This window comes from Mytilus edulis, chromosome 13, assembly GCF_963676685.1.
Source record: "Mytilus edulis chromosome 13, xbMytEdul2.2, whole genome shotgun sequence".
NCBI classification, from domain to species: Eukaryota; Metazoa; Mollusca; class Bivalvia; order Mytilida; family Mytilidae; genus Mytilus; species Mytilus edulis.
In genome coordinates, this window is record NC_092356.1 from 10,577,816 (window position 1) to 10,592,314 (window position 14,499).

The following is a 14,499-nucleotide window of genomic DNA, read 5'->3' on the forward strand; positions in this document are numbered from 1 at the left end:
AACACAGACGGAGAACGATCGAGATGATGTAGATTTTGAAATACCAGGTTGCAATGATGATGATCTAAATGGTAAAGTTACAGAAAATGAAATTTTTAAAGCCGTTAAAGATTTAAAAAACGGAAAAGCGCCAGATTACGATATGGTCATAAATGAATATGTGAAATCTACCATTCAATTTATGATGCCCCTTTATCTTAAGTTATTTAATAAAATATTAGACTCTGGAGCCATTCCTGAAGCTTGGACATTAGATAATATTTTACCATTTTTAAAAAATAAGAGGGACCCCCTTAATCATGACTCATATAGAGGAATTACTCTAGTATCTTCTCTGGGTAAATTATTTACTGCCATACTGAATGGGAGACTTTCAAAATATGAAGACTTGTTTGAAATAATTCCAAAAGCACAAGCTGGCTTCAGGAAAGGCTATTCAACTCTGGATAACATATTTTGTTGTCATGTGCTGATAGAATTATATTTATCATTTGGTAAAAAACTTTATTGTACGTTTATCGACTTTAAGAAAGCGTTTGATACTGTTTGGAGATTGGGGTTATGGCAAAAGTTGGTAAAAAATCAAGTTACCGGGAAAATTTTAAGAGTGATTTTTGATATGTATGATAACATTAAATCTTGTGTCAAAAAGGAAAATGATATTTCTGGCTTCTTTTCTAGTGATCTCGGGGTACGCCAAGGAGAAAATGTATCACCTTTTTTGTTTTCTATTTTTCTTTCGGATCTAGAAGAATTCTTGAGTGAAAATAACATAAACGGACTTGAAACAGTATCAATGCATTGCCAAGAACATATCGGACTATATTTACAAATTTTTATCTTATTATATGCAGATGACACCATCATACTTGCTGAAACAGCAAGTGATATGCAAAATACATTAGTTATGTTCGAATTATATTGTACGCAATGGAAACTGACTGTGAACACAGATAAGACAAAGATTATGATATTTTCAAAAAGAAAAAGCAAAAGAAACCACTTAGTACATGATTTCAAATTATATGGTTCTGATATTGAAATAGTAGATTTTTATCCTTATCTAGGCTTGCTGTTTAATTGTAACGGTAGATTTACAAATGCCAGAAAAAAATGATAGAACATGCAGAAAAGGCACTCTATGCTCTCTACAGAAAAATAAGGATTTAAATATTCCTATTGATTTACAAATAAAATTGTTCGATTCTTTGGTTGAACCCATACTGATTTACTCTTGTGAAATATGGGGTTTCGAAAACATAGATGCTTTAGAAAGAGTTCATTTAAAGTTTTTGAAAAGAATTCTTTCATTAAGACACAGTACTCCTAATTGTATGGTGTACGGTGAAACTGGCAGGTATCCTTTGGAAATTAAAGTACGATTACGAATTCTAGCATTCTGGTCGAAATTAATATTAAACAGCACGAAATTATCAGGATTATTATACCAATTTTTGTATAACATGCATAATTCTGGAAATATTGTTTCTAAGTGGATGAATTGTATTAAATATACATTGGAAAACACAGGTTTGAGCTATGTATTGAACAATCAATGAATTTTAAGAAATGTTGACATCAAAATATATGTAAAGCAAATTTTACAAGAGCAGTTTATTCAAAAGTGGTTTAGTGATGCTCAAAACTTCTCTAGAGGTGGATATTATTTACTGTTTAAACACGCTTTTTGGTTAGAAAATTATTTAGTAAAATTGAAAAAAGAAAATAGAGTATATATTACCAAACTTAGATGCTCAAATATCAAAATTCTATTAGAAACTGGTCGATGGCATAATATTCCAAAAGAGGAAAGACTATATATATATATGTACTTTGTGCAAAAATAATTATATTGGAAATCAGTTTCATTACTTATTTGTATGTCGAAATGACGAGGTTAAAAAATTAAGACGTGCATATATCCCAAATTACTATACTGTTAACCCTTCAGAAAAATGAAAGATTTGATGTCTTTATGTAATGTAAAAGTCTTAAATAACTTGTCTATTTTTATCAAAAAACTTATGAAATATCTATGATTCTTTATCACTTACATGTAATCGACTGGCGATCTGAGATCCCATTATCATAGCTTTGAATGATTATCACGTGTTATGCATCTACTTGTGTACAGAGAATTAGGTATAATGAACTATGTATGTATATTTTTTACTATCTTGTTCACCATTGTAAATTATTATTTGTATCATTTGTCTGCCTCTTGTTACAGTGTAAACTGTCTAGAGTGTTAATAAAGTTCTTTAGTTCTTTAGTTCATAAGATATGATTTGTGACAAAAACAACAATGTCGTACCCGCAGAACCGTTGCAGTAGCTCTTAAAGTCCTTATAATATATTTTTGACAATGTGTAATATGCACAATTAAATCTTAAATCATTACAAGGACCCTTTGCTATTTTCTTATATAAACTATGATTTTTTTTTAATTTAACTTTTTTTTTAAATGCATTGCCAAAAGACTAGAGCGGGAATCCCCAATATCAAATCTATTTCTGTAAATCTATTACACTACTGAATAATAAATTAGGGAATAATAGAAACGAGAATAAATTGAAAAACGCACAATGAGTCTGTTCTTTCTTATCTCACTATCAGTGGTAATTGTTTTTGATGAGGCGATCATACAAACGGAATCTAAAGCATTATTTTCCAATTGCTTTTATTAATATTTTATAAGCTGGATAATTGATAACAGAAAATAGATTGTTCATCACGAGATTGTTCTTTATAAAATTCTTAGTGCTGAGAATTGGTTTGTCTTTATTTTTACTCGATATTTAGAAAATTCTGTGTGACAGAGCTTTGATTGTATGTTAAATTAAATCACGATTTATATAGACTAGGGACGTTTAGATATATTCTTTCTATCAAGTTATCCATTGTTGATTTATGTAGGACTTCAACCCATATGGGTAAAAATGTACATTTATTCAATAAACTAATTAATTTTAAATACATGAAAGGATAATAAAATGTACTTGATGATACCGTATCTACGAACTCATATTTTAGGTGAAACGTGTTCAGCCACGTTGAAGAGCTAATTTACAAATATCAAGGAAAAAATGTTTCACTATAAAAATTGACCAATTCACAATGAGAAAACTGGCCACCAGAGACCAAATGCCATAGAAGTTAACAACTATAAGCCACCGTGCAGTCTTCAAGAATGAGCAAAGTACATTTAGCTATAAAAAGCCCCGAAATTACAAATGTAACACCTTAAGTCAAACGAGAAAACTAACGGCCTGCTTTAAGTACAAAACAATGAACGAAAAATGCACAGCAACACAGGAAAACTGTAGTTCAGTCTCCTGACTGTGGGACATGCACATGCAGAGTGTGACGGGTTTAAAAAGAGTTGGTTGGCGCCAAACCCTCACCTTAACCTGGGACAGAGATGTAACGGTACAACATGAGAACAAATTATAAAACAGCTAAAAAGGGTTTCACATATTAGATTGCTACAAACCAGAAAAAAACTTCTTACAAAAACACAGACCGGACGTGGCCGTGTATTTGTACATCCTCAACACTACAGACACTAACTGTTCAGATCTTAAAGTACTTGTAGTACCTGTTATTGCTGTTGTCATGTAAAAACATTTTCTTCATATGATATTCCTGGATCGCGAATCAGCTTGGACAATCAAGTGTCGGTATAATATTTCATTACGTTTTAACAAAGATATATATGTCCCCTGGTTTTATTGGTAATAAACAATACATGGAAGAATCTTAGTGCCATTGTTGCTTTAATAACAACTATTAGTGAAATAAAGTATCTGAATTTGTAAAAAAAGAGTTGCCGTTATATATATTTTCGTGAGATAATCAAGAATTCTATATATATATATATATATATACTACCGAAAAGTACCCACAGGAACTTACTTTACATAACAAAGATCCAAGTCCGATAATGAAGAACCTTGTCATGTAGTAAGTTGAAAAGGTATTTTACTGACATCATAGCAAACCATTCGTACGAGGAATGGGGCGGGGTGGGGCGTGGTCAGCGGCAACCACTACATTACAGCCTCCTGACTTTGAACGGACACACATACAAGTAACCCTTCCATGTCAGCTTTGAACTTGTTGTTGTCGAATTATTTTGAGTAAAATAATTCACGAAACACATTGTAATTCTGTTTATTTTATTTTGGGAATTTTACTTCATTTGGAACCTTTTTTCATATTCGTATATGGTATACAAATGTTTATCATTCGTAGAAAGAGGCGATGATCCTTCTGATTTTTATTAAAAGCTGAAAGGAATAAATCAGAAAATAGCATGTGCCAAAAATATGCCTAATGAATTATCATTAATTCTTTAATAAATTGTTACATTTATTGTCTTTTAAAAATTAAGAAAACTGAAATATAGTAAATTAGTTACGGAATTTGTATTGAAAGCAGGTGAAACACAGGTGCAAGACAAATGTAATTACCGTTCGTTGTAGGTATTGAATTGAGAATAAATAAATAAATTCATGCAATCTCGCTTTCTAATAAAAAAAATCAAATAAATCTAGTATCGTTCTAAAATATCTCTAAAAATATATCACATTTCATTATTGGAGTTGATTCTATAACATGTGTTTTTCATTAAAAAGACATTCTTAAACTAATCTTAAGAAAATTGAAAGCAATTCATTGTTTTTCACTATTTTTGAGATTAAGTAGATAAGAAATTTATTGGCAATGAAAATTACAAGGGTTTATTTGTTGTATATTTCGAACTGAAATCAACATTTAAAGATAAATGAATGAAATAAACATATAAACAGACACATCTTATGAATTATGATATGTGCAGGATGATTATTTTAAACACGAATAATGAGTTCTTGTATGTTTCTATCAGATAATATACCCACCTGTGTTCTCAGATGATAATTCCAAAAGTCTAATGATGGAGGAATTGAATGCAAAAAATACAACTATAATTATTTCTTGATATAACCGAGTAATTTATTGTATGAGTTTACTTTTTCTTTTTTTAGTGGTTAGCCCACCAGCCAGTAAGACAGAAAAAAATGTAACAGAACAAATAGAACCACACCAATGAACTAAATGTGTGATACATAGTTGATAAAGTTTCTAACAGTCAATCAGTCTTTTCTTTATTTTTTTCTAAAAACTACATATATACCGAATAAACAACGGTACTGGGTATAGGATTGAGTTTTTTTAATCTTTTTTTTATCAATTTTACTTTAAATAGGCTTGGCAATGTCCAACATATCTACATTTCTGTGTTAGATACAAAATTGTGGAAGGGGTGGATCTTTATCTACCATAATCTAAGCTTTACCATTGACATAATATTTGTTATTTTTGGATAACTTTCTGACAATTGAATGGGTGAATGAAACATAGCACACCGAATTTTCAATCTTATCTTCTTCACGGATAAAATATACAACTTTGATCCATAAATCAGCTTATTAATCGTGTTCGAGATAACAGTTATTTTTTAGAGCTCACACATTTAATTTAATTGCGTTAACAAGACTTGGTGAGAGGAACATTTTATTCTGGACAAGAAGACATTATAAAATTTTGAGGTTTTTTTTTTGTAAGCATTTTCTTTCTTAGACTTTGTTTAAAAAAACTTTAGTATCAAGTCTACTGCTTCATAAGATACGCTCACCAAGATTTAAGGACGCATAAACAACGTCATCCATTACTTTATGCAATGACTATTGAGCAGTGAGCGAAACATGTAATGGGATACATTTTGAATGCGCATTACATGTGTTTCTTGTTCATATGGCATGGCAACAGTTGAGAAACCGAAAATATAAAACGTTTTAGGATGAAAATCTAAACAGAATATAAATATAACCGCAGGTCAACTTGACTTTTTATTAAGGATTGCAACTGATCAGTATTTAAATTTAGTAAATGTAAGACAATATATTTAGAATCCTCCCAAAAAGCACCCAAATCCCCCTTTCTGTTTATTTATTGCATTTATCTTTACACTACCTGGTATAGTCACGTGATGCTGTATATAAATTGAAAGTATTTATTATACTGTTAAGCATAGTTACGATAACTAAAGACATAAATCTTCAAAAAAAATCCTTATAAACATGGTAGGAGATACCTGTACCAAGAGAACAAAAAATATGTTATTTAGATAGCATATCAGTCGAAATTATGAATAGAAATGTACTTCATTTATTGATCGTCGAAATGTGTTTGTGGTTTTATTTTCATGTATCATACATTAAAGGAAAAAGTAAAATTCTAAGTATTGTCTTTGTTGCATTCTGTTGCATTCAAAAAAAATGTTAGCGTTTATAAATAAAGGCAACAGTAAAAAACCGCTGTTCAAAATTCACTAATCGACTGAAAAGAAAAACAAATTCGGGCCACGAACCAAAACTGATGAAAACACATCAAATACAAGAGGAGAACAACGACACAACAGAAACACAACACTAAAATGCAACACGCACACAACTATAATATAACAACGGCCACCCTCCCGAACCAGCACAGGACATTAAGGAAAAATTATGGGTTGAACCTGGCCCCGCAGTCAGCCAACCCTTCTATGACAATTAAACATATTAACACCAAAATGACAACACTACATCACAGGACCACAATTAAAACAAATTGGAACAAACAGGACAGAGAAACACACAAACAATAGCTACCAAAAGGTACAAGGCCTATAATTGAATACGCCAGCCTCGCGTTTCGTCTACATATTACTCACCAGTGACACCAAGATGGAAAAAAAGCTCCAGAGCAAAAACAAGTACACAGCCGAAGAGCACCGAGGACCATATAACATTAAGTGACTGTCCCAATTTTGGTGTGCTATTTACCAGTGAAGTTTTAAGCACGTAGTTTGGTTGTCTGGCAAGACAATTTAAATAATTAGAATCATAATTTGGGCTTCATACATAATTTGATTTATCGTTACATTTTGATTAGAAACACATTTATGAAATAAAACAAATATTGAAATTTTTTACTTCTTTTGCGAAATTGATTGAATTGTCCCTTTACATTTAAACACTGATGATATGCAATCTAGAAAGCCAGACATTTGTGATATTTTTCTTACTTCCAGTGCCATATATATAAAAATGATGCATCAGGTTGGACCTTGATGTAGGAAGATTTAGAATTTGGAGAATTATTGGTTATGTTATTAGTCGTACCCCAAAAATACAAATAATAGTTATCAAAGGTACCAGGATTATAATTTATTACGCCAGACGCGCGTTTCGTCACATAAGACTCATCAGTGACGCTCAGATCAAAATAGTTGTAAAGCCAAACAAGTACAAAGTTGAAGAGCATTGAGGATCCAAAATTCCAAAAAGTTGTGCCAAATACGCTAAGGTAATCTATTCCTGGGATAAGAAAATCCTTAGTTTTTCAAAAAATTCAAAGTTTTGTAACAGAATATTTATAAAAATGATCACATAATTGATATTCATGTCAACACCGAAGTGCTGACTACTGGGCTGGTGATACCCTCGGGGACGAAACGTCCACCAGCAGTGGCATCGACCCAGTGGTGTAAATAGTTATCAAAGGTACCAGGATTATAATTTATTACGCCAAACGCGCGTTTCGTCTAAATAAAATATATAACTTTGACCCATAAAGCAGCTTTGTTAATCCAGTGCAAGATAATAGTTATTTTCAAAGCTCACACATTAATTAACCAGCGTTAACAAGGCTTGGTGAGTCAGGAACTGTTTATTCTGGACAAGAAGACAAAAAAATTTGGAGTGGTTTTTTTCGCAAGCATTTTCTATCTAATGTATTTTAATAAATAACATAGATCACATCATTGGTTGAATTTTTATCGTTAAGGATTTCATTAGCCAATCATAACTTTTTGGGATACGCTTAATAAAAATATAACCAAGAAGGCATTAGAATCTGAAACGGTTAACTTTCCTGACATTGTATTAAATGTCTTTGTGCAGTCTAAGTGCACAATAAATATTATAATTGTTCAACACTCGTTATAAAATTTCGGGATGAATATAATGTTGACATTTTTTATTACGGTCAGGGTGGGCATTACAGAATATATAAAAATGGGCCAATACTGCAGACAAATGGGCTAAAAAAAAAAGACAAGAAAACGGAGAGAAAAGCCCCAAAACTTAAGAATATATAGAATAGTGAGATGCTTCAATGTAAAAGATAGAGATAAAAGACCTAGAAAATAATGAACGAATCCAGAAATGAACTACCTCCCCAACCAGACACGCTTTCATTGTAAGAAAACAAAGGAAAAAATTGAGTTTTTTTACTTTTTTTTTATCAATTTTACTTTAAATAGGCTCGGAAATATCCAAAATATCTACATTTCAGTGTTCGACAAAAATTAAAACTATGTAAGGAATGGATCTAAATTCGTCATATTCTAAGATTTAACATTGACATAACATTTGTAGTGGATATCTTTTTAATATAACTTTCTGATAATTAAATGGGTGAATGAAACATAGCACACCGACTTTTCTTCCTTATCTTCTTCACGGATAAAATATATAACTTTGACCCATAAATCAGATTTGTTAATAGCAAGATAATAGTTATTTTCAAAGCTCACACATTAATTAACTTGCGTTAACAAGGCTTGGTGAGTCAGGAACCTTTTATTCTGGACAAGAAGACATTAAAAATTTGGAGTGTTTTTTTCGCAAGAATTTTCTATCTAATGTATTTTTAAAACAAAATACTATAGTATCCAGTCCATTGCTTCATAAGGTACGCTTAAGACCACAATTTAAGGACGCATAAAAAACGTCACCCATGTCTTTTTGCAATGACTACTGAGCGTAATGTAATGCGATACATTTTTATAGGCATAGAAACAACACCTATTGCCATGGCTGATGCGCATTTTATGTGTTTCTTGTTCATCTGGCATGGCAACAATTGAGAAAACAAAAAATATAAAACGTTTATGGGATTAAAATCTAAACAGAATATGAAAATAATCGCAGGTCAACTTGACTTTTTTTGCGGATTGCAATTGAACACTGTATTTAAAGTTTAGTAAATGTAAGACAACAAGGCATTTCCCATCAATTCTGTTCTGGCTCTCTGTGGAAATATTTTCAGACTGGTACGGGACAACAGTCTGAAATATTTCAACAGAGAGCCAGAACCGAATTAAGGAGAAATTCCTTTGCCTTACGAGTGGTGAGAACATGGAATACACTACCCGAAATTAAAGTGACATCACCAACTACAAATACATTTAAGAATAGACTAGACAAATACTAGATGAACCAAACAATGGTGTACCAGGATTATAAAGCAACAATTACCGGAAGTGGAGAAGATTAAGATATAGAGACTGATGAAGAGAAACTTTAGTTCCTGTATCAGTAAAAGAACCTAAGTAAACCTAGGTAAAGTTAACAAATTTAGCATCCTCCCAAATAGCACCCAAAATTACCCTTTCTGTTTATTTATTGCATTTATCTTGACAACACCTGGTATAGTCACGTGATGCTGTATATTATTTGAAAGTATGTATTATACTGTTAAGCATACGATAACTATAAAGACGTAAATCTTCAAAAAATCAGTATAAACATGGTAGGAGATACATGTACCAAGGGAACACAATATATGTTACTTAAATAGCATATCAGTAGAAATGTACTTCATTTATTGATCGGCGAAATGTGTTTGTGTTTCTATTTTCATGTATCATACATTATAGGAAAAAGAAAAATTTTAAGTTTAAACTTTATGACATTATATGTAGCCGATTACAAAAATATATTACTGTTTATCACATGAAGATATTAACATTAAGTGACCGTCCTAATTTTTGCTTGCTATTTAACAGTGAAGTTTTATACGTAATTTGGTTGTCTGGCTTTCGCATATTTTGTGTTCTTCCCTCTCCGGGATTCGAACTCATGCTACTAAGATATATCGTGACACCTTGCACTGTATCCGACGCGCTAGACCAGACGACCACTTAGGCTTCATATTAGATATATCAGGTTGGACCTTGATGTAGGAATATTTATAATTTGGAGAATTATTGTTAATATTATTGTTCGTACCCCAAAAATACAAACTACACCGTATCGTTGGATAATTTCAGAATTTTAATTGTTCAACACTCGTTACAGGAAAATTCGTATAAACAACTTGATGAAAAAATGTTGACATTTTTTTACGGTCAGTTTGGGCATTACAGAATATATAAAAATGGGCCAATACTGCAGACAAATGTGCTAAAATATTAAAAAAACTGACGGGGAGATAGGCCACAACACTAAAGAATATATAGAATACTGTAAACCAACTTATTTTCGCGAATACTTTATTTCACGTTTTATCCTTTCTAGTCCACTTCGCGGATATTTAATTTCACAATTTTTAAATTTATATGATGTAATTTAATAAGGAAAGATCCAAGTTTTACATTTTCGCGACGATTTATATTCGCGTTATTTTTTCTACTCGCGAAAGTTGGTTTACAGTAATGCGGTGCTACAATGTAAAACAAATAGAGATAGTACACCTAGAAAATAAATAACGAATACAGAAATAAACCACCACTCCACCCAGACCCTCTTTCATTGTAAAAATAAACAAAGGAAAAGAAAAACATAAATGAAATTTATTGTGAATTATATTTCGTTTGAGTCTTTCACGAGCTCATCAAATATACATTATCAATCCCAATCGTGCAGAGGATGTCGTCTGCCATTATTTCAATACTTCTCAGGAATATGTAACGGAAAAGCTACTAATTAATCAGTCATGCTCCGTGCGATGTAATCCGTCCCTTCGGAATAACTCATCCGTTATTGTACAATGCAGAAACAACTTAACTCTGACAGCTATTGGGACATATCAATTACATTTAATATCATCATGTTATCGATTGTCAATTCACTTGTATAGAGACTGATGTATCGGGCTCGTAACTGAAATCGCAGTGTATGGCTCAAGATTGTATCCGATAGTATGTACCGAAATGATACCATAGGCGGATCCAGGGGGAGGGGGGGCTCCCCCCCTTTCGTGGGAAAACATTAGTTGATTATATAGGGAATATCTTAAGCATGATTGGAACGCCCCCCCCCCTCCCCCCCCCCCCCCCCATAAACCCCTAATAAAAATATCTGAATCCGCCGTTGTATACAATGCTGATGCTTGAATTCGACTATAAAGAAACCGTTGTAGATGAAAAGTTAAGGTGTTTTGATTGATTGATTGATTAATTGTTGGTTGCTTAACGTCCAGTGGCAAATATTTCATACATTTTACGGACGATTAAGGAGTTATAATAAGTCTGACCAAATATTGCTGTTGTCTTAAATACATCATGGATATTTTTGAATAACATATGGCCGAATGTGTTTATGTGTGTGTTTGTTTGTTTGAAAATGCTAAATAGGAATATAATACATTGTAAGTTGAATGTTAGTATGAATTTAAAAAGAAAGATATTTTTTTATGTTTTTCCGTAGTATTGATTATAAGAAACTAAAAGAACAATGATTTCCTTCACTCTGTCACAAAAATACTCTTAGAATTTGAAAACTCGGCCTTTCGTGGCTTCGTATTAAAACCGTTGAAGTGTAAAGTTTTAAGCTGTAATGTCTATAGGGTAATTGTACAGATAACATTAATTGAAGAACACAAAAAGGAAAAGAAGAAACAATACATCCAATATAAAAAAAAAAGAAGATGTGGTATGATTGTAAATGAGACAACTGTCCACAAGAGACCGAAAAGACACAGAAATTAACAACTATAGGTCACCGTACGGCCTTTAACAAAACCCACCTTGACCGTCATGTCTTGAAACAAATAGTCAACATTATATTCATCACGTTACGAATTTTCTTACCCAGTCGTTTAGACTGTTGTGGATTGATGTCTCATTTGTGTTTACACATCTCTTCATTTGTTTACTTTATTCCTCAAATTTGACCATGGTCTTCTTTATTTCAATTACGAAATGTTTGCATAAAACGGATTTTAACTCCACCACATTCTCTATGTATGTGTCTGTCCCAAGTCAGGAGCCTGTAATTCAGTGGTTGTCGTTTGTTTATATGTTACATATTTGTTTTTGTTCATTTTTTGTGCATAAGGTAGGCCGTTAGTTTTCTCGTTTGAATTGTTTTACTTTGTCATTTCAGAGCCTTTTATAGCTGACTTGAGGTATGGGCTTTGCTCATTTTTGAAGGCTGTACAGTGACCTATTATAATAGTTAATTTCTGTATCATTTTGGTCTCTTGTGGAGAGTTGTCTCATTGGCAATCATACCACATCTTCTTTTTTTATCATTAAGGTCGTGTTCAGCACGGAAATCATCCCGTTTTTCTAATTCACAAATAAACACTTTTCATTGAAATTATTTGATTATTGAATTTACTTTACAAATCTTTCAAAATTACTAAATATTTGTTCATGGTTAAGTAACAAAACTTCAAAGCCCATATGTTGACAAAAGATTGATTTTCCGCCCAGTTATGTACTATGTATTCATAATAAAAAAAAGTCATACAAAAGGATTAAATATTTCTTCCGTCTATAAATATAGATAAATGTTAACAAAAATTGCAGTAACTATAATTTAAGAAATGACTGTAATAATTTTTCTGTCTATGAAGAAATAACATTAAAAATGTGGTGCACACTGAATATTTTATAGTGTGCACCACATTTTTTTATGTAATTTTGAATAGACAGAAAAAAATGTTACAGTCATTTTTCATAATTTAATTCTTAATTCAATTTTAATCCAGAGTAAATCATGAAAAAACGTCGAGGACGTCATGGTCACACGACAAAATTATGTCTATGAGCAGATCAACAAAACGACGTCAACCAATCAGAAGACGCGTTACATCCAAAATTAAGTTATTACATAATAGTTTACACGAAAAGATACTCGTATATTATGTAGATTTCAGTAAACATATATTTAATTCAATCGGATAAAATCGTATGGATTTTGTTTCAGTGAACTTGATTAACATTTTACAGTAAACTAGATTAATTGACTGATTGTTCAGTACTATTGACTATATTGGGGTGGCCAGCTTTTGTATATTGGGTAAGAATAGAACCCACAACCTTACCGTGGACAGGATATTTCATATTAGACCCACACCTATCAATATTTTGTTAAACCAATTCATACCGTTCATAAACTACAAAATGATTAAGAAACTAACTTGTAAGGTTGACCACATAGAAATTAGGCTTTTATATGTATGCCCTTTTTGTTTATACAACTTCTATCGTTGTGGCGTATTTACAAACCCCTGGCTTTCAACGTATATGTACGACGGATGAGACGTGTGGATCAGGATCGGCTTACCCGTTGGGAGAACCTGTGATTAGCGTCTGTTTAAGGTGGGTGTGTGGTGTTTTTTTGTAGTTTTTCTTCAATTTCGTGTTTTGCTGTGAAATTGTTAGGATATTTTTACTTATGAGTTTGACTGTTCCTTTTTTCTCTTTCGTCTGTCTTATTGTAGCTTTCCTTGTGACAGGTTAGTGCAGAAAAGCTTTTCGTCCGGACGAAACTTATTAAGTACGTACATGTACATGTACATGTATTTCATTTACTCGTCCAGTACAGTATTAACAATGACATATTTCCAGATTCGTTTCAGAACTTTATTGCACATCCTTTAACAACTTGTACTTTTGTTCTATTTTAATTGAAACACATACCTACCTATAGGTAATACAATTTCCATTTCAAACCTTTTCTTGAAAATATTAATAAGATGGAAAACAAGTGACATTTTCAATTTCTTTGATCATGCCTCAAGAAAAATTCAATTTATTAAACAAAAGGAATTGAATTTCATTAAACCTGAGTATTCTTTTGATATTCGATATTATTGTATTTTCTTAGAACTGTATCATCCTTGTGTAATGATCGGCATACCGCTGTTATAAAAGATTAAGATTTCCATTTGACGAGTTTTTGAAACCTTTGAAATCTGTGTAATCACTGTTGGTGAAACATTGGTAATGGTTATATGATTTAAGCCTCGTTATCAACAACCAATCGATTTTGTCATCAATCTTTTAATTTAAATCTCCGGATAACGTTCTGAAAAGAAAGAAAAAATAATTTATTTTGAAAACTGAAGTTCCTGTATTTTCCGATACAAATTTTATTTTCACATCAATCAGAAACAAAACATTAGTTATCAAGTCCCTAATCTGGATAAAAACACATTTTCAAACGTCAAATTACTGTGCTTTCTTAATAAGAAATATTTCAGCCCGCACGAATCTAGATTCATTCCAAGCATTTTCCTGGTTTCCTTGGGAAATCTAATTAATTTATCTTGTAGTTACCGTAGAAAATTAAGAAAACGAGGAGAAAAAAACAATCTGATAATAGATTAAAAAGAAATCGTTCAAATTCTCATTTAAAGTGTAAATTCAAATATTGTTTCTGGTCCAATTCAATACTA